The sequence below is a fragment of the Rhinatrema bivittatum genome, chromosome 6, assembly GCF_901001135.1.
Source record: "Rhinatrema bivittatum chromosome 6, aRhiBiv1.1, whole genome shotgun sequence".
NCBI lineage: Eukaryota > Metazoa > Chordata > Amphibia > Gymnophiona > Rhinatrematidae > Rhinatrema > Rhinatrema bivittatum.
The window spans coordinates 290,187,914-290,213,509 of record NC_042620.1 but is presented as its reverse complement, the minus strand read 5'-3'; the positions used below and the strand labels follow the sequence as shown (position 1 = coordinate 290,213,509).

Here is a 25,596-nt window from a genome sequence, read left to right as displayed (position 1 = left end):
AATCCACTACAATCTTATGATGATTGGAAACTGAAATTTCCCAAGTATGGAGAGTGAGATGGTTTTTTAAAAACCCTATTAGTTTTAATTACTTGGTGTTATTTGATGTGTCTGCTGTTTTGAAATATTTTACTGGTATTTGGGAAATTAAAAAATCAGTTTATATGAGTTTTTAATTACTGGATTTTTATTCTTCTGTCCTGAAATATTTATTTTCCTTATTAATATGGTTTTTACATTGTTGCACTGTATTCAAAGTCTGGCTTGTTGCAATTTCCAGTTCACTTTTTTCTGCACATTTTTATTTATATGTTATGGTCTTTTTTTTATTCTGTATTTGGTGATGGTCTGTCTGTGTTCTGCATGTGTGACCAAGGTGAAGTATTCTGCTAGCGTGTAGTTTCTGCATAGGAATCTATAGCAGCCTGGCTTGTTCTATTTTTCTAATAGGAGGTGTATTGATATTTTAGGACCTGGGGAAACATTTGCAGCATTACTTTTTCATAGGTAAGATTGGTATAGGAGATTTACAATATTGTAATTGTTCACTCATGGCTTTCTGAGGGTCAAACCTACATCCAGTGTGTTTTAATAGGCTTAATATCATATGGATATTTTTCCAAGGTTTTCTGGTTGGTGCCACAGCAGCGCATGTAAAAATATACAAGTTGCTGTGGTATTTTACCTTAGAAGTCTGTGCTATTATAAATGCATATTTTTAAATGTGTGTGTGTGTGTGTGAGTGTGTAGTGGGCTGGGCTGGGGGCATGGGGGCTTTAAAGCTTTCCTAGAGCATCTAATATCCTTGCACTGGGCATGAGTTCCAAAGAGAGAGGCAATGGACGCCGTGATTTTATAACACGCGCACGTCGACACGCCCATGATATAAAATCCTCTACCCATGTGCACATGCATGCACGATTTTATATTGGCACACATATGTGTGCGTGAGTGCTGAATTGCTCGCGTAAGTGGGGAGATTTTACATCCTATGCGTGGCAACCCAATTGGCCCTATTCCCCATTCCCTCTCAGTCTGCTCTTTTACTGGATGTGGAACACCATCCAGTTTGCTATCTCCTAACTTCCTAACTTTTCTACCTAACCTGCCTCCCCTATCCCCTTCTAGCCGCGACCCCTAAAACCCCGCTGCCAACCCTAGTTTTTTTGTTTTAAAACTTACCTGCTCTCTAAAGCAGCAGCAACTCGTGCGGACCGGTTGGCTCACGGTGCGCGCTTCAGCGGGACAGTGCCTAATGGCGCTGTCCTGGCCCGCCCATGCCCCTCCCATGCCCTGCACAGACCCCATCTCTGACCTGCCCCTTTTTCATAAACCCTTTCTTCTGTGCATATGAGCAGATACGCGTGTAGCTGCGGGCGTTTTAAAATCCCCGCGGCACGTGTGCGTCCATCCACACGCGTAACTGCCCGATTCAGCACGTGTAGGCCTTTTAAAATTTGACCTCATGAAAATAAGTTAGGCTTAGTGCAAGAGTCACACACTGAAGAACTGGTACATTGTCACGCTAAATATTTTACATAGAGAAGCAGGAGGCTGTTTCTAAGTCACTGCAGTGCACATGCTACAAGAAACAGACAGTCTTTCTGTCTATAGCTTTTCTGTAGCCATTGGCACAGTTTCAGTTATTGTGGCAGGTTTTCCCTGATGATATGCGTTGCAACCCTCTCACAGAGATTACAGACTTTATCTGCTAATGGGTAGCACCCCAAACCACTGCTAGTTACAATACCTGTACTTTGTGTTCTCCTGTATTTTATTTTATTGTTATTCTTCCTTTTCTGACACACTTCAAACTGTATTACATTCAGGTAAATTATATTTTGTTCCAATCTTTTCTTTCACTCTACATTTTTAAGCAAGAAGCTTCAGAATCTCTGCCTATTCTCTCTGAGATCCAACAGAAATGTTAACAAAATGGTTTCTCTTCAAAGTGTTCTTAGTTTCATTTTCATCTAAAAAAATATGAAGTTATGACATTCAGTTGTCAGCTGGTATAGATTGGTTGAAAAAATACTGAAACTTGATTGGTCCTGCTTCTTCCTTGTCCTGTTCCCAACTGGTTCTGCTCTTATTAGCATGGAGTACAAGAATGCATGCTTTGCCTTCCCCATAGACTTTAAAAAGACCAAACCGAATGAGTAGAAAATGATTTTGATTTTTCAGAGATCACAGCCATTCAACTTATTTGACCCAAACCCTAACCAAAAAATCAACTTAATATTTGCATTTTCCATTTAAATTGAAATGAATGCACATCATTAATGCATATTAAAATCTAGCCTAATCTAAACAGCACCTCCCTGTGGGAAACACTTTCTTCCGCTATCTTGGCTGAATTAAATGTTTCTGTGTTGCAAGGTCTCTAAACAGAGCCTCAAAGGATGCCGTCTTCCCTACTGAGTATCTTATGCAGAAATGAGATCCAGAGCCCACCCAGCAAAGTCTCCTGAGGGTAGGGAGGGGAAGCAAGTTTAAATGTAGGTTAACCATCCTGAATGAGAATGTCATCTAAAGTCCCTCGGAAAAAACAATTCCTGAATTACAAGGTTACAATTTTAGTTTTACTAAAAAGAAAAGGATTAGGAATTGCAATGAACAATAATAAATATTCGTCTTTTACAATATCAGCAATTAAACAACTATTTGAAATGTAAATGCTTTTAAACTTTTCTTTTACATATAGCAGTACTAAACCAATATTAATAATTCTGTTCTCTTTCTTGTATGGTCTTAAGCTGGATTCAACTCAGAGTCAGATAAATATTACTTTTTTCTCTTTAATTTAATTTAGCTGTGTCCCAGTCTTGTTTCCAAACTTCAAATTTGTATTTTTAGAAAGTGTGTCTTTGTGGATTATGTTTTCTCTTCCAGACTCTGCTGAAACAGGGGCCCTCTTATGGTAAGTATCTTTGTCTTGATTGGCTGTATCTGTTTGCTTTTTTCTGTGTTGTCTGTCTTTTGTGTGACTTTCCTACTGAGCTCAGTAATTTTTTACTAGTCTGGCCAGATCTAAGGTGTGTCCCTCAGATGTGTGTGTGGTGCCAGGTCTTGCTTTGAGTTCAGTCTGTTGCTGTGCAACCTCTGATGTGATGGTCTCCGGCTTAGCCACCACCCTCTGAGATCTTTGGCATTGTAGGCCTTCCTCTGTGGGTCTCCACCTCCAGGGGGTACCTACTACTTGACTATAAGAAATCAATAATTAAAAACATCCTCCCTGGCACTGAATATCTTCTGGCAACTAAATGTTTTTTCTAGTGCGGGTGTACTGTGACTTGGTGGAATTGATTATATCTTACTATGGAAAACAAAAGATTATCCAAAATTCTCTGCCTTTAATTTTCTAGGGAACAGCATTCACGTTTTCAATCTTTAAATCTTAACACTTCCCTCTAACTAGAACAGGTTCTACTAGACTGTCTTCCAGTACAGTACACTGTTAACTACCCTGTTCCTTTTTTCTTTACCTTCCAGAGCACAGGAGTCACTCTGGAATAAAACTTTTATTTTTTTCTCATTTTTTTTACTTCCAAATCTCCCCAGGGACACAGTAACAGCAGTGTTATTGATTCCTGTAGCTGTTCCCCTCTTATGCAGGCTGCTCTGTCACAAATACTTTTGAAGTCTAGCAGAGCTGATGATCAGTGCTTCTGCCTCCTCTAAAAATCTTCCTTCTGCTCAAATCCCCAGAGCAGATCCTTGCTCTGATGATGTCACTATAAAGAAGTGCCACTTTTAAAACCTTTTATTTCCCCTGGCACTGTCATTCTCAGCCTTCCTAATACCTCAGCGCAGGAGCCAACGGCCTCTATTTACATTTTCTTAAATTTCTGAATAGCTTCACTGTCCCAAGATAAGGTTTCAGGGGCTATTCACCTCGGGCCAGATTTTCTAATCTACGCCCAATTTTATAACATACGTGCGCAGCCGCATGCATGTTATAAAATCCGGGGTCGGAGCGTCCTCGGAGGGAACTTTCCTTTCGCCCCCCCCCCCCCCCCGCACCTTCTCCTCCCTTCCCCTATGTAATCCGCCCCCCAGCCCTACCTAAATCCCCCACCCCCCACACTTTAGCTGTTCTCGTACCAAACAGAAATCTAAGATCAGCTAACAAAGCACTCCTCACAATTCCATCAATAAAAACAGCAAGACTCACCCAAGTAAGAGAAAGAGCTCTATCTCTGGCAGCACTGATACTATGGAACACCATGCCCTTAGAGTTAAGGTTACAAAGTGACAACAAATCCTTTCGAAAAAACCTAAAATCCTGGCTATTCAAGTAAGCTTATCAAAGAGAGTAGGTGAACAGTGAAGCCGGCGAAGTGGGAGGTATCAACAGAAGAAAATAACAATCAATATGTGTGTAGCGGTACTTAATTGGATTGTTATTTGTATCTCTATTGTGATTTGATGTTACTCTGTCTGATCATCCATCACGATCAGATAAAGTAACACTATTAAAATTAGCATTGCTTTTAATTCCGAAAAAACTCCATACTGCATTTTATCACTCCACAATTATATGATTTTATTTTTAAAAACTATGTACCGTACCGATATGGCACCTGTGTAAAGTAACGTCTCAGAATCCTTATCTTTATGTGCCTATTGTAAACCGTTGTGACGGAAGCTTCTAAACGACGGTATAGAAAAGTCTTAAATAAATAAATAAATAAGTTGCGCCTGCCTCTGGGCAGGCATAGGTTGCATGCGCTGGCCGAGTGCCGGTACGTGATTCCCCAGCCTAGCAGGCCTTCGGAGGCCTCTGGCCAAGCCCCCGCCCCATCCCGGCTCACCCACACCCCACCCCTTTTTTCAAGCCCCGGAACATACGCGCGTCCTGGGGCTTGTGCGTGTCGCCGAGCCTATGTAAAATAGGCTCGGCGTGCGCAGGAGTGGGTTTTCGGGGTTACGCACGTAATATACGCATGTAACCCTTTGAAAATCCCCCCCCCCTTACTTTTTAGTGTTCCTCCACTGGGTAAATCACTGCTGCTACAATAAAAATACAGGGAGCTGCAACAAAACCCAGACTGGATTCTTTCAAGATCAGGAGTCCCTGATTACAGTGGCTTTCTCTGTATACATTAACAGACCAAACTACCCTTGAACATGTGATGGGGGCTAGTGCTGGCCATCTATCACTCAGTCTGGTTCAATTTTTTATTTTAAATTGATTTCCTCAGGGGCTGCATGAACTTAACAAAGAAACATAGAAATGATGGCAGAAAAGGACCAAATAATCCATCCAGTCTGCCCAGCAAGCCTATGGGAATATCCGCTGTGCCATACAAGTCACCCCCATACTTATCAATTTCCCAGACCATCAGTCAGAGCCAATGGGGGTTGCTATCTGAATCCAATTCCCCATTACCTCCTTCTGTTGAAGCAGAGAGCAATGTTGGAGCCGCATCAATAGTTTCAGGCCTATTGGTTACATGTAGTAGCAGCCATATCAGGAAGTTCCCCTCAGGCTTACTTGTTTTCCCAGATCATAAAATTCAATGTCCTTATTAGTTGCTATCTAAATCTAATTCCCTTTTCCTCTTTTCTCCCTGCCATTGAAACAGAGGGCAATGATGGAGTTGCATCAATAGTATGAAAGCTTATTGGTTAAGGGTAGTAACTGAACTGCCATACCATCAAGTTACCCCCATGCATTATTTTCTTTATTTTTTATCCTCTAGCCTTTAGGGATCCAAAGTGTTTATTCCATACTTCTTTGAATTCTTTCACTGTTTTTGTCTTCACCACTTCCTCCGGAAAGGCATTCCAGGCATCCACCACCCTCTCCATGAAGAAATATTTCCTGATGTTGGTTCTGAGTTGTCCTCCCTGGAGTTTCATTTCATGACCCCTAGTTCTATTGATTTCTTTCAAATGGAAAAGGTTTGATGATTGTGCATCATTAAAACCATTCAGATATCTGAAAGTCTGTATCATATCTTCCCTGCACCTCCTCTCCTCCAGGGTATACATATTTAGATCGTTCAACCTCTCTTAATAAGTCATTTGATGGAGACCACTCACCATTTTGGTCACCCTTCTCTGGACCACCTCCATCCTGTCTCTGCCCCCTTTGAGATACGGTCTTCAGAACTGAACTGAACACACTACTCCAGGTGAGGCCTCACCAAGGACCTGTACAAGGGCATTATCACCTCTTTTTTCTTTCTGGTTATTTCTCTCTCTGTGCAGCCTAGCATTCTTCTGGCTTTGGCTATCACCTTGTCACATTGCTTCACCATCTTCAGATTGCTAGACACTATCACCCCAAGGTCTGCTCTGTGCACATCAGCCCTTCACCCCCCAATGCATATAGTTCTTTCAGATTACCTCACCCCAGATGCATGACTCTGCATTTCTTGGCATTGAATCCCAGCTGCCATATCTTTGACCACTGTTCAATCTTCCTTAAATCACGTCTCATGCTCTCTACTCCTTCCGGCATGTCCACTCTGTTACAGATCTTAGTATCACCCGCAAATAGACAAACTATCTTCTATCTCTTCCGCAATGTCGCTCACAAAGATATTGAACAGAACCGGTCCCAACAGCAATCCTTGCCTCTCAGGTTTTCTCTTTCTCTCAGGCAGTCTCCAGGGGCTTACCCAAGGTCCCTTGCTGCTGTCCCAGCTCTTTTCTGTGCCCCAGTGCATGTTAGTACCTCAAGGGGCTGGGGGACTTGATGACTGCTGCAGGGCCTTGTTTTCCCTCCTACTTTGTTTATTTTAATTCATTTCACTTTTGGTTTCCCCCTTTCCACTTTATTTATTTGTCTGTTTATTTATTTATTTTATTCCTTCTTCTGTAGTGCTAATGTAAACCAGCCCCTGGAAGAGCACTGGGTGATGAAGTTGTCGCTGGGCCCACAGACCCAGCAGAAGCCTGATCTTTGCAGCGGGAGGATTTCCAGGCTCCCTGCCACTTTTTGACTGCCTCCCTGAGCTGGCCCCATGCTGCCTTGAGCCGCACAGAGCCTCCTTCATCTGCCACGGCTATCGGGAAGAGCCATGGCAGAACCAATGCACACTCCCCCCTGGGCTCCTCCCTGCCCCCCATGACTTGAGGCCCGCAGGAGGCAGGAAAAGCTATTGAAATTGAATATTCACTGTTGTTCTTTAAAATTCATGTTCATTTTAAATAACGTTGTTCCATATGGCTTGAATGAGGAGCTTGATGGCTATCTCTATTATGATGAAAACCTCTGATTGGCTGTTTTTTTATTTTTGGTTTTAGTTTGAATACCTGTAGAGCTGGAAGGGACTTCAGATGTCATAAATAGCTAATGCTAAATGCTAAGAGGAAAGACTCTGTGGAATAATGAGCCAAAGTACCTCTGAGGCAGATAACTTGGTAACATAGAAACAGGGCCCATGTTGGGTCCGAGATTGCAAGCTGGCTATATATATGTTGCGATCCCTCCTGTTGCTGCGCCACAGGTGGCATCTTACCTTCTCTCTTTTGGAGGCCGCTCCGAAGCCAGGGCCTCGCCTGCGAATTATCCAGGATTTGCTCCAGGGCCTGGGAGGCCTTGCTGTTCTTGAGGCCTGCCTTTGGCTTGCTTGGCTCTGCTTGGACTTCCTGGTTCGGCCACACCCTTCTCCCTAGGGGCCGGCCCACGGCACTCCTCCTCAGTTATAGGGCCAGTGAGGGGCGGTCCAGGTGAACTCCTCCCAAGGAGTTGCCTGCATACAGCAGTATAAAAGGACTTTCACTTCAGTTCCTGTTTGCCTTCGGATTGAGTCTCACAGTCGTCTGTGCCTCATCCTCGATCCAGGCCCGCCGTGGTCTCGCTTGTTTTGATGGCTCCCTGTCCTGTGTCTCTGCCTGTTGCCTTGATGTTGGTTCCAGATGTTCCTAGATGTTTGTTCCTGATCCAGATCCAGTTCCTGATGGTCCTGCTTGCTTCAGACTGCCAGGAGTGCAGTACCCCACTTCAGACTGCCAGGAGTGCAGTAACCCACTTCTTCCCTGCGCTAGCCCCATTCTCAGCGTGGTCCACGATCAGCTTTCCTGGGCTGTGTAGGGTGTGCAGTGGGACAAGGTGGTCCGCAACCAGCCCATTGGGTCCGCCCATGTCGGTGGGCTGAGTAGGGCGCCCTGAGGGACAGTGCCAATGTCTTCCTTCCCAGCCCTCGTCTATGATGTCTCCGCTTCAGCCCTCGTCTATGATGTCTTCGCTGCAGTCTTCGTTTATGATGTCTTCTGTGTTCCAAGGACTCTGTCTGCTCTCGTCCTCGGTCCGGCCTGCCGCCCAATGCCGTTACCCAGCGGCAGGTCCGAAAGGGCTTGGAACAGTCGGAGGACCGTTCATCAATCAACATTGCGTTGTTGGTTGCCGTGGGCGTGCAGGTCCGGTTGAGGGTCAGACTTTGCTCCCTAGTCCTTGCTTCAGCCTTGCCTTGCCTCGCCTAGCCCTCCATGCTTGCACCGGCTCACCTCCCACGGTGTGGCTTGGGGCTCCCCCCTGAGTCTCGCCATGGCCCAAGGGCTCACTACACCTGCTCTAGAGGCGACCACACTCCTCGCGCCCGCAGCAGAACCCGAAGGCTTCCAAACCCTCGGTTCTTCAGCAGCGTGGAGGCCGCGCTCGCAACAATATACATAAGACAAGTTTTCAAGAATTTTATCTAAGGAACTTGTGCGTCTATATACTTGAACTTAGGCATAAGATAGCATTGTGAGTCTGAAATAATATTTTAGGTGCAAACAAAAAACAAAAAAGTACAGAAATACATTAGTTCAGTTGAAAATAATGAGAAAATGACAATTGAGGGTTATCTATGGGCTGAGCTATGATTAAAATGATGTGTGATATATATACAATACAAATGTAAAATGTACTATCGGTTCTGGCTTTGTTTTTGGTCCACCGTGGGAAATTTTGAAATTTCCCGCAGTTCGGGCCTTTAAAATTCGGGGAGACCAGAATTTCGTTTTAGTGCGCACTAATGGGGTTAGTGCACGCTAACATTTTTTTGTAAATGCACACTAATGGGAGTTAGTGCGCACTAAACCTGAAAACAAATTTTTCATGAAAATCGGGAAAAATTCCTTCGGGTTTCGGGCTCCCCGAACCAGGAAAAATTAGGCAATTTTGTTGAAATTGCCTAATTCGTCCTGGACGAATGCACATCCCTACTTATAATAATTATACCATCATAAACAAGGGTTAAAAACCACGGGCAAAAGTTTAGATTAGGTAAACTTGTAGGTAGGTCATGTGATAAATCCCTATTATAGTCACCATCCAGGCATCTCAAAAATAAAATTGAATAGCCAATTGTAAATGACCTTGGACACTCAGTATCTGCTTTACATTATTAGTACTATGAAAAACATCTATTCTACGGCAGGTCCTGTGATTTTGTCCAAGTTTAAAAATGGGCTGCCATTGTAAAGGTTCCAGTACCGCTGTATAATATGGGTCTGTGAACACACAACGCATAAAGGCGAGGACTGGATGACTCCAGAGAAATTTGCATTGAGTAGCAGAATCTTGGTGTTTTGTGGGAGAAGCATGTTTTTGGAGCAGCACAGCACACTCATGAGCAATGTGTTCTCCTAAGTATGTATTTTGGACCGACGTGTTTTCTCATGATTAGTATCAAATTTAAAAAAAATTTTGGTGAGTACACTTTTGTGGTCAATATAAGTTTTGAGTTATAGTAATTTATATATTCTTTTGAAATGAGGAGCATTAGTACAGTCCAAATAAAGAATTTTTAGAGCATTTTATTTCTGACAGTTGTGATTACAATTGAAAATTGCCACTTGCAATAGAATAAATTGTTGGTATGAACTGACTTTTTCATCTCCTATTTTATTTTTTTGATCGTTAACAAAATAGGTGGATTAACTATATTAAACATATATAAGTGGAATTTAGATTGGCATTTTTCTTCTTTACCGTTATGTTTTTTGTTGATAACATCTAATTGAGAGATTCGTTTGCCTAAGTTTTTTTTATAACAAAATCTTTTACCATTACATCACTGGGCCAAGTCTAGCCCAGTCATAGTGACATACAGTCATCTGCACCTGAAAGCCATTTGATGGGCTGTGTGAAATGAATTGATGATCTCAGTCCATTTCCCAGTAGTCAGATGTCCATATCATAAAAAATCACTATTACAGTATAGCTTTAACTTGTGCCTTGTCAGCCACCTCAGCAAAGAGGTCAAAAATTGCACAAGCTTGGAGACCGAATTAATCTTTCTAGGATGGTTGAAAGGGGCAGGCAAGGTGGAAAACAACCCGGGGTGTGCCAGCATGTCTCATCTACAGCCACTGCTGCTCCACTGCAGTGGCTTTAGAATAGAGCGGGAGTTCTCCTGAACTCTAGAGGCAATAGCCAGGTCATCAGAAGACCCAGGCCACCCAGTGGAAACATTCCCAAGGGATCTTCCTTTTGCCACCAATCTTGCTCTCCACCTCTCTAGACTGCCTGGTTCACCGGAAGGCCTGACAATGGGCCTGAGCCTCTCACCCCTTAAAGAACAGGGTAGAGCACATTGGCAGGTAGGGTAAGGAATCCTGCCCTGCCAGTGCTTCTGCTATACCTGTTTTTTGGATGGATGAAGGACTTTGATTTACAGAGCTGTCACCTTTCATGAGCAATAAAATTCACCCAAAAAAAATTACCAATAGTACTTGCCCAACCTCCTCCCCATCACCATAAACAGAGGAGTGTGTACTGCCATACACTCTCATTAGATACACCATCCGTGTTAACAACAATCCTAATGATATACCGTAATGCTTGTAGACATGTGGATATCTGTGCATGTACATTGTTATGGTGCTATTGACCACAACTGACAAAATACTACTAGTGTGCAGTGGAGTAGGCACTAATGGTAACAGTAAAGCTAAGTACTATTCTGATCTTCTTTTGGTGGTGGAAAGGAGAAGAAACACAATTTATGTAGCAGGTAGCATGTCCTTTTGAGGACAGGAGGCTTCCATATGGCATTCATACGGCAATCGATAAGCACTTTAGTTTTCCATGTGTTAGTGGTGCTGTTCTTTGCCTTTGTATCCTGTATTTGCCAGTGGTTGCCTCTACTGTGGGGGTCTTAAAGTCAGACACAAATCTGGCAGGGACAGAATTCCTTGCAGTTCATTCATCAATGTGTATTTCCTATGCAAGTATGTTGAGGAAGAGAGAAAACTTTCTTGAGGGCTTATATTTATTGAAAGGAGGGGATTTAAAAAAAAATTATAAATGTAGAGGTGAACAGGTATGCAAGACAAACATTTGGTATGGTTTGTTTTGTTTCAGTTTTTCCTTGTTATATTGTATCTTTTCATTTTGTTTTATTTCATTACTTTATATGTGCATGGTTATTTATTACTTTATATGAGTAAGGTTGTATGTATGCACTTAAATACAATTTTATGCATGTATAAAATTTATGTACATGCAGAAACAAAACAAAAGCACATCAATAGGAAAATGTTAACAACTCAAAATGCTAACAAGATCTGGTTTTCCAAACAGGGAGCAGTGAATATGGGTGCTGAAAACAAAATTACATTTGAGTTCATGATTGCTCTGACAAAAATGACTTTCAGGTGTCTATAACTGACTCTGCAGAAAGTGTTAATTCATTTCAAGTAAGGAGAAAGACTTAATGTAAGCACAGCAGCAGTCATGTGAAATGCAATTTAAATGTGGTTCCTGGTAAGGATATGCTTTTGTTGAAACAGAAAGGGAAATGGTAACGAAATTCCCATTTCGTTTTATTTCATTTTTAAAATAAAAGGAAAAATAAAAACATTTTGTTTGCTTTTCTTCATTTTGCTTAAAAAAATATTGTCCAGTCCCTGCCTTGCCCCGACCAAAAAACTCTCCCATGCCATTTCCAGATGCCCCCAATCTCCCCCAGACCCTTTACTCCATGAAGTCTTTAAAATCCATTTAAATCTTCATAGGGCAGGAGTAATCCCTCTTCATTCCTGCACCACTGCTACTACTATTTGAAATGGTATTACTTTTCATCTACCATTTTGTATAGGGTCACTCTTGCCCCATGATAGTTGTTTGTTTCTGTTTCAAATAAAACAAAACAAAATGAAACCAAAACATCATGAAATGAAAAAACTCCTAGTTCTTGGAAGAAGAATGTGAAATGTACTGACTTCTCTGCCTATGTGGCAATGGTGCTAACAGGTACTGGATAAATTTTATTTTGTTAAGGTTTATAATAATAATAATAAGTATTATTATTATTTTAATTAGTAATAGTAGTTATATTTTGTTTAGGAGTAATAATTAATCCTTGGAGAATGCTGAATATACATTAAACAGATGACCCCCATGTCATAAATGATGGGGCTCAACCTCAATTGCATCCAAGGATTTGCAATTCTATTTTCCTTAAGGGAATATAAGGCTGCAAATCTACAGAGGCAATGGAGTTAAAACCAGGACTGGCGCCTCTGTTTCCTGTGGCATGAAAGCCACTTGGCTGTTACGATCTGAGTGCAGAATTCTGAAAAAAACAGCACTGCTGATGAAAAATTTTCCTTGTCACATCGTCTTAACAATAGAAGTGCCTGCCATGTGATGATATATTGTGCTCGATCCAGACAGAACTAGATATGTTTTCGGCTTGCCCTCCTGGGACCTGAGATTTCCACCTCCCTCCCCGTGCCAGTCTGAGAGTGTTCTGTGCCTTAGACAACTGTGTACAACTTTCCTCACCACAAGTGCTCAGAAACCCAGGCAAGGGGGACCGTGCATGTTTACCAGAGGAGGTCAAAGCTGGAGAGGAGCAAAGGAGTAAGGGAAGAATGACTTTGGCTGCTTATTGAATAAAAATACTGGTACCAGACATTGACACAAAAATGATGTTTGTTGCTAAAATTCTCCTAGGAGGCACGAAGATGTCTTTTTTGAAGGGGGAAGAGAGGGGGGGGGACGGGGACTATGCACTGGAAAGCCTGGGAAAGCAAGAGCTTGAAGACAGAATGTTTTCCAACATATGTTATGCACGCTTGTGTGTTCTTGTCGACATCTCTTTGTATCCCTGCTCTGCTCCCTCTTCTTTCCTCTCAGCCCCCCCCCCCCTCCCCCAACTCCATTTCATTCTCTTCAGAGGGCACCGGTAATCTTGGAGCATTCCCTCACGACGTCCGGGGAATGACAATCCAGGTTGCCATAGTGACGGTGAAATGCTGCAGTGGTGACGACCAGGCAGGTTTTGCTATTGGCAGATCTGCAAAATAGGAACCTAAAGGGCTTGCTGATTTGAATAACAACATGTTCTTTATATACTAAAAAAAAAAAAAAAAATACTACAGTTAAAATTTACATAGGATAGCATCATCTAAATGAAGGAAAGGAGCCATTGAAATGCTCTATCCTGTCCATTTTAACATCTGTCAGTATAGATAAACAGATGTAGTACAAAGAAAAATCTGTGATTCCTTAGAATTGCATATAGGAAATATCTCTATGAGTCATAAACAATGTAATCACATGTGAGGTGTGCACCTATTTTATTTACAAGTGAACATATTTCCTCTGTATCGCCAAAGGGAATCATATATTCTGTGCAAAGAATTCCCAGTAAAATGTAATGTGAAGTAGAAAGATTCCATTGTGGCACTGTGTGACATTCAGAGGTTATTCCTCTGGCAATTTTAAAATATACAGCAACTTAATTTAGGGGTGGGGGGTGGGGTAGGTGCTTATCTTTTACCATATACTCCACGTCATTGAAATGAAGTTACCCACATTCCATGAAGTGCTTCACCAGCCAAGCCACGTCACATGACATCAATATATATGCAGGAGAAATTCCTTTGAAGGGAAGAGAAGGGAAATGAATCTCTGGATGCTATTGGCTGTAAGAGAGTTCCTCACTGAAAATGCTGCTCGTGTGTGAATGTGTGTGAGAATCTCTCTTCTTACTTTGCTACTTGCTTATTTTATTTTTTTTTACGAACAATTTTAGAGCAAGGAAATTCTCTTCCTTTTTTTTTTTTTTTTTTAGTTAAAAAATACATCCTTAACACCCTGCAGGAATTTTGAGCTTGGGTCTGCCAAACAGTTGCAAGAGAGGTTTAATATTACACCTCTTTCATTCCACCCCCCACCCCCTCTAAATAATCCGTGAGATGTCTGGTAGCGCTGCTGTGCATATCCCCCCCCCCCAACTATGTGCATTAAAGTCCTCTGAATGAAATAGTATTATCTCGCCCCTAGCTGCTGCTAAAATGGGGCACAGAATTCCAGGCTGAGCTTTATGTGTGACTGTCACAGATAAACCAGTGTACAACTAATGAATTATGTCGTGCAGATGAACAGGCTGAGGGAGTCCTCGCTCCACCTGACATCAGTGTAGTCCTGGTCAACAACAGTGACGGGATGGTCACAGGGAAATCCTAGGCTGTGTCTTATATCACTAACTCCACCTTCTCTCCTTTTCTTCTCGCTAGCTTCCATTTCTCCCAGCCTTCATTTGCTCTTGTTTCTTTTCTCTTTCCCTGAATTACGGCAATGGCCTTGCTGTTAAAATAAATGTCGTATGGGGCAAAGCTGTTGGATCTCACCTGCATTACTGTATTGCTTTCTATGCTAATTTTTTTTTCTTACATCTGATTTTATTGAGCCCTGGAAACTGAGACTCTGTTGTGATTGGACGGAACCAGCTCACATGACCAGAAATACAATGCCCTGTTGCTACAGCAGTGATAAGAACTGCAGGTAATTCAGCAGCTAGAAGATCCAGGTGCACTCTCAGACTGATGCCATAATTCTCTGCCACTCTTATTAAACATAAGCCTTAATTTTAAATCGCAACCAATATACAGAAAGGGTAGATACAGAAAGCTCTTCCTTCTTAAACTGCCAAACAGAAAAATGCTTACTTAAAAAAACAATAACTAAAGTGTGCTGGTCATTGTCTATGTGTGTAAACGTGTTTTTATTGCACTTACTAATGAGTAATGTACAGGGCATGCAGATGATGCAAAGCAGTAAACTATGTGCATACTTAAACATTAGACTTTATTGCAAAAGGCTGAACTATACTTCACAAGTGCATAGCAGTTCCAGCATGCCCTTTGTCTTTGCTCTAATAGGTAACTAGCAGTTTTACATAGTTTTTTTAATCTCATTACCTCATTAGTGTGTTTTTGCTCGGAAAAGCTGAAATACACACATTAAAAGTGCTGTTAGAGCACGAGCCCCTAGTTTACACATACTAAGAGTGCTTTAACTGTGCCTACTCAGGCTTTTGTGTTTAAGCAGGCTTTAGGTTATTGGCCTCAAAGCTTCTGCAGGCAGAAGTTAAGAGTCCTATTCATTTAGGGAGCGAAAACCTTAATTTGAAGAAATAGAGAACTGTGATGAATTCCTGAGGGAAATAAAAGAAAACATTTGTGAATAATAATAGAAACTCCACAGTTCATTTATTACAGGAATCTGGGATGAAACAATTAAGGTGACAAATGGTATTTTTCATAAATAATTTGCAAGGGTCAACATTTCAGGTTTTGTTCTTTTTGCTTGGGGTGGGAAAATTGTTGTTCATTTCTGTTCAGCAGCCTGCATCAGCTGGCACATTACCTTATGGGGAAGCTCAATAATAGCCCGGCCAAACAAGACCAAACTGAGGGATAATCTGACCCTGTGACCCCTTGGCTTTGAGAATTAAAGGAGAGGTATCACTGCATTCAAAAGGGGTCAGTGTCTGAAGCCTAAAACACCTCCATAATGAGAAAGGTCCATAGAAGATGTTAACAAAGAGTCACAAACTATGGATCTTGTTACATTAAAGTGATCCTGGTGCAAATGGGTCATTGTGTAAAGCAGTATTGGTGTCACTCACAGGGGCAGATTGGTCTATCGGGGGATTGGGCAGTCCATGGTAGGGCGGTCGCACTGATCACATGGTCTTCATCTCAAGCTTCTGCAGAGCGTGGCACCACAAAAGAAGTGCTTGGTAGGGTCATGGGGGAGCCCAACTCACTGTGACCTGAAGAAGGTCTTGGCAGAGCCACAGAGAAGCCCAACCTGCCACAGCCCGAAGAAGGTCTTAGTGGGGCCACGGTGGAACCCAACCCTCCATGGCCAGAAGAAAGGCCTTTGAGACCAGAAGAAGGAAGCATGTGGTGCAGAAGGAATGGTCTCTTCCCATCTCCCTCTGGCAATAAGAAAGGAGCAGCGTGCCCAAGGCCCAGAAGAAAGGAGGAGGCCTGAGAGGTGAGTGTATGAAAGAGAACATCTGCATGTCCGTGTGCATGAGAGAGAGCATCTGCATGCTTGTGAGCATGAGAAAGAGCCTGCATGTGTGTTTTATGAGAGTCAGCCTACATGTGTGCATGAGAGAGTGAGAAAGAGCATCTGCACGTGTGCATGAGAGAGTGAGAAAGAGCCTATGTGTGTATGAGAAACAGAGCCTGCATTTGTATGAGAGTGAGAGAGAGCCTTTTTGTGTGAAGGGGAGAGAGAAAAGATAAAGACTGTGTGGCCTCTTCCCCTAAATCCATAACAAATCAAAGATTCTAGGTATTTATTTATTTATTTAATGGAGGGCTGCAGATTTTTTAAATCCTATTATTTTAAATTTTGGGTAGTATTTAATATATCTGCTGTTCTGAAATATTTTATTGGTGTTTGGGAAATATTAGAAAAAATTTACATGACTTTAAATTATTGGATGCTTATTGGCTGCTTTGACATGTTTATTCTTTTTATCAGTATGGTTTTAATGTTATAAATTATGTTTATCTGTTGATTTTATTAATTGATGTTTTGTAAGGAGTGATACTGTTTCTGATTTTCCATTGTTGCACTGCATAATTAAGTCAGGCTTGTTGTGGTTTTCAAAGCATGCATGTGAGTGAGAGCGAGTTAGCCAGTGAGCATGTTTGTGAGTAAGAGAGGAGTGAGTCAATGAGCATATATTGTGAGCAAGAGGACTATTTAAGCTGGTGGGTCTGTGTGTGAGCAATAAAAGATAACAAGTGAGCCAGTGAGCATGTGTGTGAGCAAGAATGAGTCAGTGAACATTTGTTTGAGCCAGCAAGTATGTATATGAGAGTGAGAGTGAGCCAGTGTGTGAGTGAGATTGTGAGTGTGCCATACAGTGAGCAGGTATGTGAGAAAGAGAGAGCATGTGAGCCAGTGAGCATGTACCTGAGAAAGTGTGAGATTTAGTGAGCATGTATGTGAGAGAGAATATAAGGGAGTTTGTGTGGAATGAACGTGTGTGTTAGGGAGAAGAGAAAGTTTGTGCATACCCCCCCTCTGACTAATCCACAACAGGGACAGAGAGCAGCAGATTTATTTTAGCTTTAATTTTAATTATTGGGTGTTGTTTGATGTGTCTGCTGTTTTGAAATATTTTATTGATATTTGGGAAATTAAAAAAAACAAAATGTGTTTTGCTATTCATCAGCTGTTTTGAAATATTTATTCTTTTAATGGATCACTTATAGAAACATAGAAATGACGGCAGAAGAAGACCAAATGGCCCATCCAGTCTGCCCAGCAAATTTTGCACTTTTTTTTTTCTCTCATACTTATCTGTTTCTCATGGCTCTTAGTAACCTTTTGGTTCTATTTCCCTTCTACCCCCACCATTAATGTAGAGAGCAGTGATGGAGCTGCATCTAAGTGAAATATCTAGCTTAATTTTTTAGGGGTAGTAACCGCTGCAATAAGCAAGCTACACCCATGCTTATCTGTTTACCCAGACTATGTAATTCAGTCCATGTTGGTTGTTGTCTGTATATAGATCCACTTTTTTTCATTCCCCCTGCCGTTGAAGCAGAGAGTTATGCTGGATATGTGTAGATCCTCAGCCCTGGTCCAACAGCGAACCCCGAACAGCCCTTGACCTGGTATTCAAGCGGCGTTTGCCTCTGTCCACTTTCTGCCACTTACTTAATCTGCCGGGCGGACGTGCACCCGTTGGTGCAACTTCGCTGGGAATGTTGATCTTTATGCCCGCTTCCAGAAAAATGGCCGCAGCGTCCGCCATGTTCCTCACCCAATATGTTTTGCCGCCACGTTGAAACGTCAGTGCAAAAGGAAAATTCCACCTGTACCGAATGTCGGCCTGGCGAAGCGCTTCTGTGGCCGGTCTAAGATCATACCTCTTTTTGAGAGTGCTTGCCGCTAAATCTTGAAAAACCGCGACCTCCTGGTCTTCCCAGGTCCACAGCTGTTGTTTGCGAGCTGTGGTCAAGATCAGCTCTTTTTGGGTGAAGCTGTTAAAGTTGAGAATAATGTCTCTAGCCTTTTCTCCCCGACGAGGACCCAGTGCTCTGTGAGCTCTCTCTATTGTTAGAGACTCCAATATCTCCTCCGTGGTACTTCGCGATTCGGTGCTCGATTGCAGCATCAGAAACGTGCAGAAGTTCCTGATGGTAGCCATGCAGTCCGCAAAGGCCGCTGTTTCTGAGATGCCGCGGAGGCGAATGTTATAACGCCTGGACCTGTTCTCCAGGTCCTCAATTTTGTCCTCTAAAGTAGTCAGCTCAGCTCTAGTTTCCATATCGTGAAGAGACAGTTCTTTTAGAGTAGACTCTTGTTCATCGACGTGCAGATCTAATTCATCTACACGGTGCCCTAGCGCCATGAGGTCATCTCGGAGCTCCGAAAAAGACGCGAGTAATTCCTCTTTGTGAGCTTTGTTTTCGGCGCGCAGCTCGATGAACCACTCACGCATGGTGGATTTAGTTGGTAGATCAGCTATAGAAGGCGTGGAGGCTATATTCGCCTGCGGCGAAAGTATCGGGGCTTCCACGTCCATATCGGTCTCTGCCTCCTCCAGGCACCCTGTGGGATCAGGGCCTGCGTTTTTCAGTTCCTGCACCGAACGGGTAAACGAAAATTTTTGTAAATCGCTTCTTTTCTTAGAAGTCATCAGTCCTGTTTCCCAAGCAGTATCAGTAACTTTGGCTCTCGTTTGGGCAGCCCGAGACCGTAATTTTGAGTGTTTTGTTCCCGGGGGAGGTAGGAGCTAACGAATCAGGCGGCCATCTTGTCTCGTGGTGAACAGCGCCCCCGAGTCTTTTGGATTTTTAATGCTTTTTTTAAGTTTGAGAAATGGGCAAATAAATCATCCAAAATGAAAAAAAAAACCAGACTGAAATGAAATTATTGGATTTGCACATTCCTATAGTGCTGCATTCTAGTAACTGTATTGAGGAAACTAGATTCTTTGTGATATCATTTACTGGATGATCATAAAAATAATCTACAGACATGGTACTACATGCATTGTTAAGATGTTAAATCTTTGGGACTGATCTTATGTTCTCCAATAAAAGGTTTCACAACCTACTAATAATCCAGAGAAGCATAATATAATATCATATTTACAATACTTCAGCTGTGAAGAATATTGCTGTTGTTTTAAAGTATGTTTTAACAGCCAAGATGGTTTTGAATGAGATGCATGCACTTGAGCTCTTGGTGGGAGGACATGAAAATTACCTTTCAATGGTTAAGCTCAAGAGCCAAGTTTGGGTTTATTTAACAGAACCCCAAAGTAGGTCCTTTGAAGCAGTCCTCAATAGATCCCCTTATACGGTGCCCATCCTTAAGCTTCTGCCATAGGTCCTCATTCTCCACAGCTTCTAGCAGCACATTTGTAGGAGACATTCCTCTAACCTTTTGATCCTTCTGTACTACAGCCACTGCCTCTTCCTTCACCCAGTCATCTGTTTCTTTTGACAATTTCCATCAACCAGATGGGCACACAAGGATACTGGTCCTTCCACCTCTCTTTCACCAACTTCCTCACAATTCTTCCACTTTGTTAAGGTGAATTTTAAAAGCCCGGCACATGCATTAATTAGGGGATGCGCGAATATGTTGGGCTCGCACACGCCAAGCAAAATTTAAAAGCTGCCCGGATACACACATAAATGCTGCAGCACGCACATCTCAGACGTTTTCAAAAAAGGGCGGCCTGTGGGTGTGGTCTGGGTGGGGCATAAGCATTTCAGGGTGTGAAGCTAAGATGTGCACGTAAATACTGTTGTGCCCGTCGGTTGCAGACGGCTGCGCCCTCTATTGCTCACCTTTTTCCTGCCTGACTCGGTTCCTCTTTGGAAGAAGGCTTCTCCACGCCGACCCCTCCGGCATCCCTGGACTGACATGGGCGATTGCGTTTGCCATCTTTCTCCCGGAGTCACCTAGGGCACGTGCACGCGCGCAGCCCCGTCCTTTACGTGTGTCATGGCGGGAACCTCGGGGGCATCCCCACCGCATGACATCACTAGCTCTGGTATTTAAACTCCGTTCACGATTCCTAATACGAGTTAGCAAGGAATCCTCCATGCTGATCTCTCTACGTTACTAGATGCTTCCACTCTGTGTACTCTCATTCCAGGATGACTTAGGTACCCGCTCCTCGGGGGCCTTGCCTCACTCCTCTACACCTTCCTGGGTTATCTGCTACCAACAAGGACACCTAAGGTACCCACTCTTCGGGGGCCTTGCCTTGCTCCTGTCTACCCCCTGGAGTTGCTTACCACCTACAAGGATGCCTAAGGTACCCGCTCCTCGGGGGCCTTATTTCATCCCGGACCTCCGCTCCTTGGGGATTCTCTCCTACTATAACTGCCAGCATCAGAGTGAGTACTACCGCTCCAGTTCTGTCTCTGTATTGTCTCCTCTCTCTCTCTACATACATCCTCGGCCTACCCTGCACCGCGGACCACTACCAGATATACTCTCATTGGCCTTTCCATCTAGGCCTGAGTTCTCGGCCTACCCCACTTCGCGGACCACTACTGGACCGATCTCCCTCTTGGGACCTGGTGAGACTGTGTAACTGCCTTTTCTACTCTGCAGCCTTCAGACGGAACATTGCCATTAGACATCTCCTCTTCTGGCTAGGATCATTGCCCGTTCCTTGGGTTACCATCTACTTTGCAGTATAATAAAGACTAACTTTCTCTGTGTACACCTCTGCTCGGATCTAGCCTATCGCTGCAAGTCTCCGCAGGGCTCCGCCCTGTGGGAGGTGCCACAGCAAATACTTGCGCAATCCAGTGTGCGCTGACGCCTCCTGCTTTACTTCCGCTATGGATGCCATGCAAGTCCTAAAATAAAGATAAATAGGCAGATCTGTAGGGTTTTAAGGGTCAGGGATAACTGGGGGGAGTGAAGGCCATTAAACAAGGGAGATCTGGAAGACTTCTCTCTTACCTGGATGAACTGGGGACAAACTGGTAAAACTGGAAATGGTGTTGGTGCATGCCTCTTTTAAATCCCCCAATTTGTGCGCACTTATTCATGCTCACTTAAAATTTGGTGTACATGTGCATGTGGCCAGGATATTTTATAACATGTGCACATATCTGAGCGCAAGTTATAAAACAGATTCATTCTTGGGTGCGGATTGACGAACGCACGCACATGTGCGCCTGTGCACCAGTTTGAAAGTTACCGTCCCTGGTTGTAGCCCCAATCCTGGTCAGCTTTTGGGCACGGGTGCCCATGGGGAAAGTCACGTAACACGCAAGTCCCCATGATCTCCTAGGATTCCCGCACAATATGGGGGGAGTGGGGGAAAGCCCTAAGGGTTTGTCTTTCTTTAGGGATTGAAGACTTTCCTCTTTTTTAAGGCCTTTGAATAGTTTATCTCTGTTTTTCTGATTAGGACTTGTTTTATTGTAATTTTTATGTTATTTTATATTTACTCAGTTTTATTATATATATTGCTTAATCCAAACCTTCCAATCAACTATCGTCCAATCTCCAATCTATCTTTTCTTGCCAAAATGATTGAGAAAGTAGTCCAAATTCAATTAACAAAACATTTAGAAATGAATAATATTTTGTTCCCCATGCAATATGGTTTCAGAAAGCACTGTAGTACAGAAACCCTTTTGCTTGCTCTAACTGATACTATACTTAGAGGCTTTGACAATGGCCAAAGCTTCCTACCTATTCTGTTAGACTTGTCAGTAGCTTTTGACATGGTGGATCACTCCATTCTTTTAAATAGATTAACGGACATAGGTCTATCTAATAATACAATAAAATGGTTTTTCTCTTACTTAGAAAATCATCATTTTCAAGTTAAAATTAAAAATATGATGTCTGAAACAATTGAATTAAATACCGGGGTACCTCAAGGATCATCTTTATCAGCTATATTATTTAATGTCTATATGATCCCAATATGTCATTTCTTAAGTGGTCTTGCGGCTAACCCAATATATATACACTGATGACATACAAATCCTAATCCCGATAAACTCATCAATCGAAGCTACACTCATACAGCGATGTATTTATCTCTGATCAAGAAACTAGTAACTAACATGAAATTAATGTTAAACGTGGAAAAAACAGAGATTATATTACTAGACAGGAGAGCTAGACACATTGAACCCTTAAATATAATTCTGGAAGATAATATAACTAAGCTACAAATAAATATTAGCGCTCGAGATTTAGGAGTGATCATTGACTCTGAGTTAACATTGAATAATCATATTGCTAACAAACTGAAAGACGGATATGACAAATTGCACACACTAAGGCGATTAAAACCTCTGCTAGAAGAATATAATTTCAGAACAGTTCTCCAATCCTTATTATTTTCTAATATCGATTATTGCAATGCCTTACTCTTAGGGCTTCCTCAAACTACTGTTCACCCCCTGCAAGTTTTTCAGAATGCGGCAGCAAGGGTCCTCTCAAACACAAGAAAACATGATCACATTACGCCCATTTTAATCAAATTACACTGGTTACCTATAAACCAATGCATAGAGTATAAAGTTCTATGCATCATTCACAAAATTTTATATGGAGAAGCGACAGAATGGCTTAATGCCACCATTAGACTACATACACCACAAAGAAATTTGCAATCGAGTAACAAGGGCCTGCTCACTATTCCCACGGTACAAACAGGACACTTATGGCAAGTGAGAAACAGTGCAATTTCAATAGCAGGACCCAAAATCTGGAATGAGTTACCAGAACAGCTAAGACTTCAGCAAAATATGAAAGAGTTTAAAAAGGAACTCAAAATGTGGCTATTTCATAAGGCATACATTGAGCATGAACAAATCCAGTAAGACCAGAACAGTTGAGTTGATATTAATCTTATTTTATTTTGCTTTTATTTCATTTAGTTTTTAACTGTCTTACTATTGTATTTTGATTATTTTTATGGGTTGTTTTTTTTAATCTTTTATATTTCTAATTCCTAATATGTCTGAATTATATGAAGTACTGTTATTGATAAGATGTATTCTTTTATTATTATTATTTTTGAATTTTAAGTACTTTGTAAACTGTTGTGATGGAATATTTTTTTAATTATGGTATATAAAACCTGATAAATAAATAAATGATTACTTTTATTGTTGTTTCTTTATTATATGTTACTGATTGCAGTTTTAAGAATTATCTATGTTATTCATTGATTTATTGATTTAAAATACTTCTATTCCGCCTATAGTAACTATGTCATGCCAGATGGATTACAAAGGAAACATAAAACAAGCAGGTTACAACAGAGAGAAATTTAAAATAAAATTCAAATTCAAAAAAATGCTTCTCTAAATAAAGCTGCTTTCATGGTCTTGCGAAACAGTTTAAAATCTGAAATTTCTCATATCTCTTCAAATAGACTGTCCCACAGCACGATACCTCCAGTAGATAGAGCCCTTTGCTTAGTGTCCTGAAAATGAGTATCCCTTAGTGATGGGATTTCGAGAAGTTTCTTACCAGCTGAATGCACAGTTCTTTCAGGAGTGTAATCATTAAAAAGATCAGGCAAAAATATTGGAGCCATACCATGAATTGATTTGAACTTGAGGGTTAAGATCTTAAACCTAACCCTCTGTTCCACGGACAACCAGTGAAGCTGGTTTAACAGTGGGATTATATGATCACGCCATGGAGCATTCAGAACTAACCTGGCTGCAGAATTTTTCAGGAGTTGTATTGCTCATATCCTAGTTTTAGAAATCCCAAAATATAAAGAATTTCCATAGTCCAAGGTTGTTATAATAAAAAGCCTGGACTAAGGTATGAAAATCAGACTGCTCAATTAAGTGTCTAAGGTGTCTAAGTGTCCCGGATCCAGTACTTGGTAGGCACACTTCCGTGCACCTACAAAACCCCAACTGCAGTCAATTGTAAATCCCTCCTCCAAGTCCAGGAGGATCCCCTAGCAGGGCTGAAACCCACAGTCACCAGCTGGCTGTGGAACTGAAGCTCTCCCAGTGATCCACCAGCTCCAGCCAGCTAGCTCTGAGCTTGGCTTCCAGCCTTTATATCACAGTCCTCTTCTTTGTATGTCCCAAGTCCCTGCAAAACAATAAGACTGTCCCAAAACAAGCCAGCAAGGAATTTAAGTCTGGCCCTGCTGGCCTCTCTGCCACCTCCCTCATATCTCTGGCCTCTACCACTTTTCCCAGAGATACATCCACCCATTTGGCAGACTTAAAAATAGTTCATTAACAAAAACACTTCCAAACCAATGGCAATCTCTGGATTCCCAGGCTCACCTTTCCCGGCACCAAGGTTGAGGTCCTTCTGCTTTCAGTCTCCCCTGCGTGAGTAGCTTCCTGGGTACAGAATCCTTCCGGAGACAGGTATCACAGTCCAAGATCCAACCTCTTCAGTCCACTGAAGGAGACTGAGACTGCTCATTGTGAGGCTCAGTTTTATAGAGTGGAGGCTCCTCCCCTAGTGGCCAGAGATTGGTTCCCAGAGGCTCCACCATCTTCCTTCCCCTCCCCAGTGGCCAGGGATTGGTTTCCGGGGCTCTACCTGCTTCCTTCCACACCTGTGTCCTCTTTAGTACTGGGGAGGAAACCTGTGTGACTCCCTAGTTCACTGTCTCCTGCTTTTTCCTTCCCTCTTACATTTCTTCCCTGGGGTTTTTAGTTCCTGGGGGATTTAACCTTTCTCCCCAGGCTGGCATAGTGACCCTGTCACACTAAGCTGTTTCAATTTAAAGTATCCTGAGGATAATACAGGATTTAATTGTCTTCTGTAGGTCAGTAATGGGTCAAAATAAAACCCCAAATTCCAAACCTGGTCAGAGAACTCAATATTAAGGCCCCCAAACAGGAAACTAGGCAAACCTTTTGGATGGGATTTCCACAAGAACCAAAGGGCCTCAATATTAATTAAATTGAGAATTAAAGCATTATCCTGCAGCCAGTTACTAACAGCTAATAAACAAGAAGAGATCAAAGTAAATGTGATTTGCCAATCAGATGCAACTTCAAAATATAGCTGAATGTCATCAGCAAAGACATTTACAAAGATGTTAGAACAGTCCAGCAATTTACAGAAAGGCTGCAAATAGACATTAAACAAAGTAGGGGACAGCACAGATCCTTGTGGCTCACCTCCATTCATTATAAACCAGTCTGAGCACTGCAGTCCCACCCTGACCTGCTGATTCCTCTGAGACAGAAAGGAGAGAAGCCATTGTAAAACAGCCCCTGACAATCTGAATCATGACAGCAGAATATCATGATGTACTAAATCAAAAGATATATAGCAATGGCTGCCTTCCCAGTATCTATTACCTTCAACGAGGAATCTAACTGAAACTAGGACTA

General features: G+C 42.2%; 1 long non-coding RNA gene across 1 annotated transcript in view; it reads right to left on the bottom strand.

The window, feature by feature from the left end:
* LOC115093341 overlaps window positions 1-24,637 on the bottom strand; it is a 40,768-nt gene extending 16,131 nt beyond the window's left edge. The window contains exon 1 of the long non-coding RNA XR_003857298.1: window positions 24,529-24,637. This is a non-coding gene — a long non-coding RNA (uncharacterized LOC115093341). The remainder of the gene's footprint in view (window positions 1-24,528) is intronic.
* Window positions 24,638-25,596: the final 959 nt, after the last annotated feature.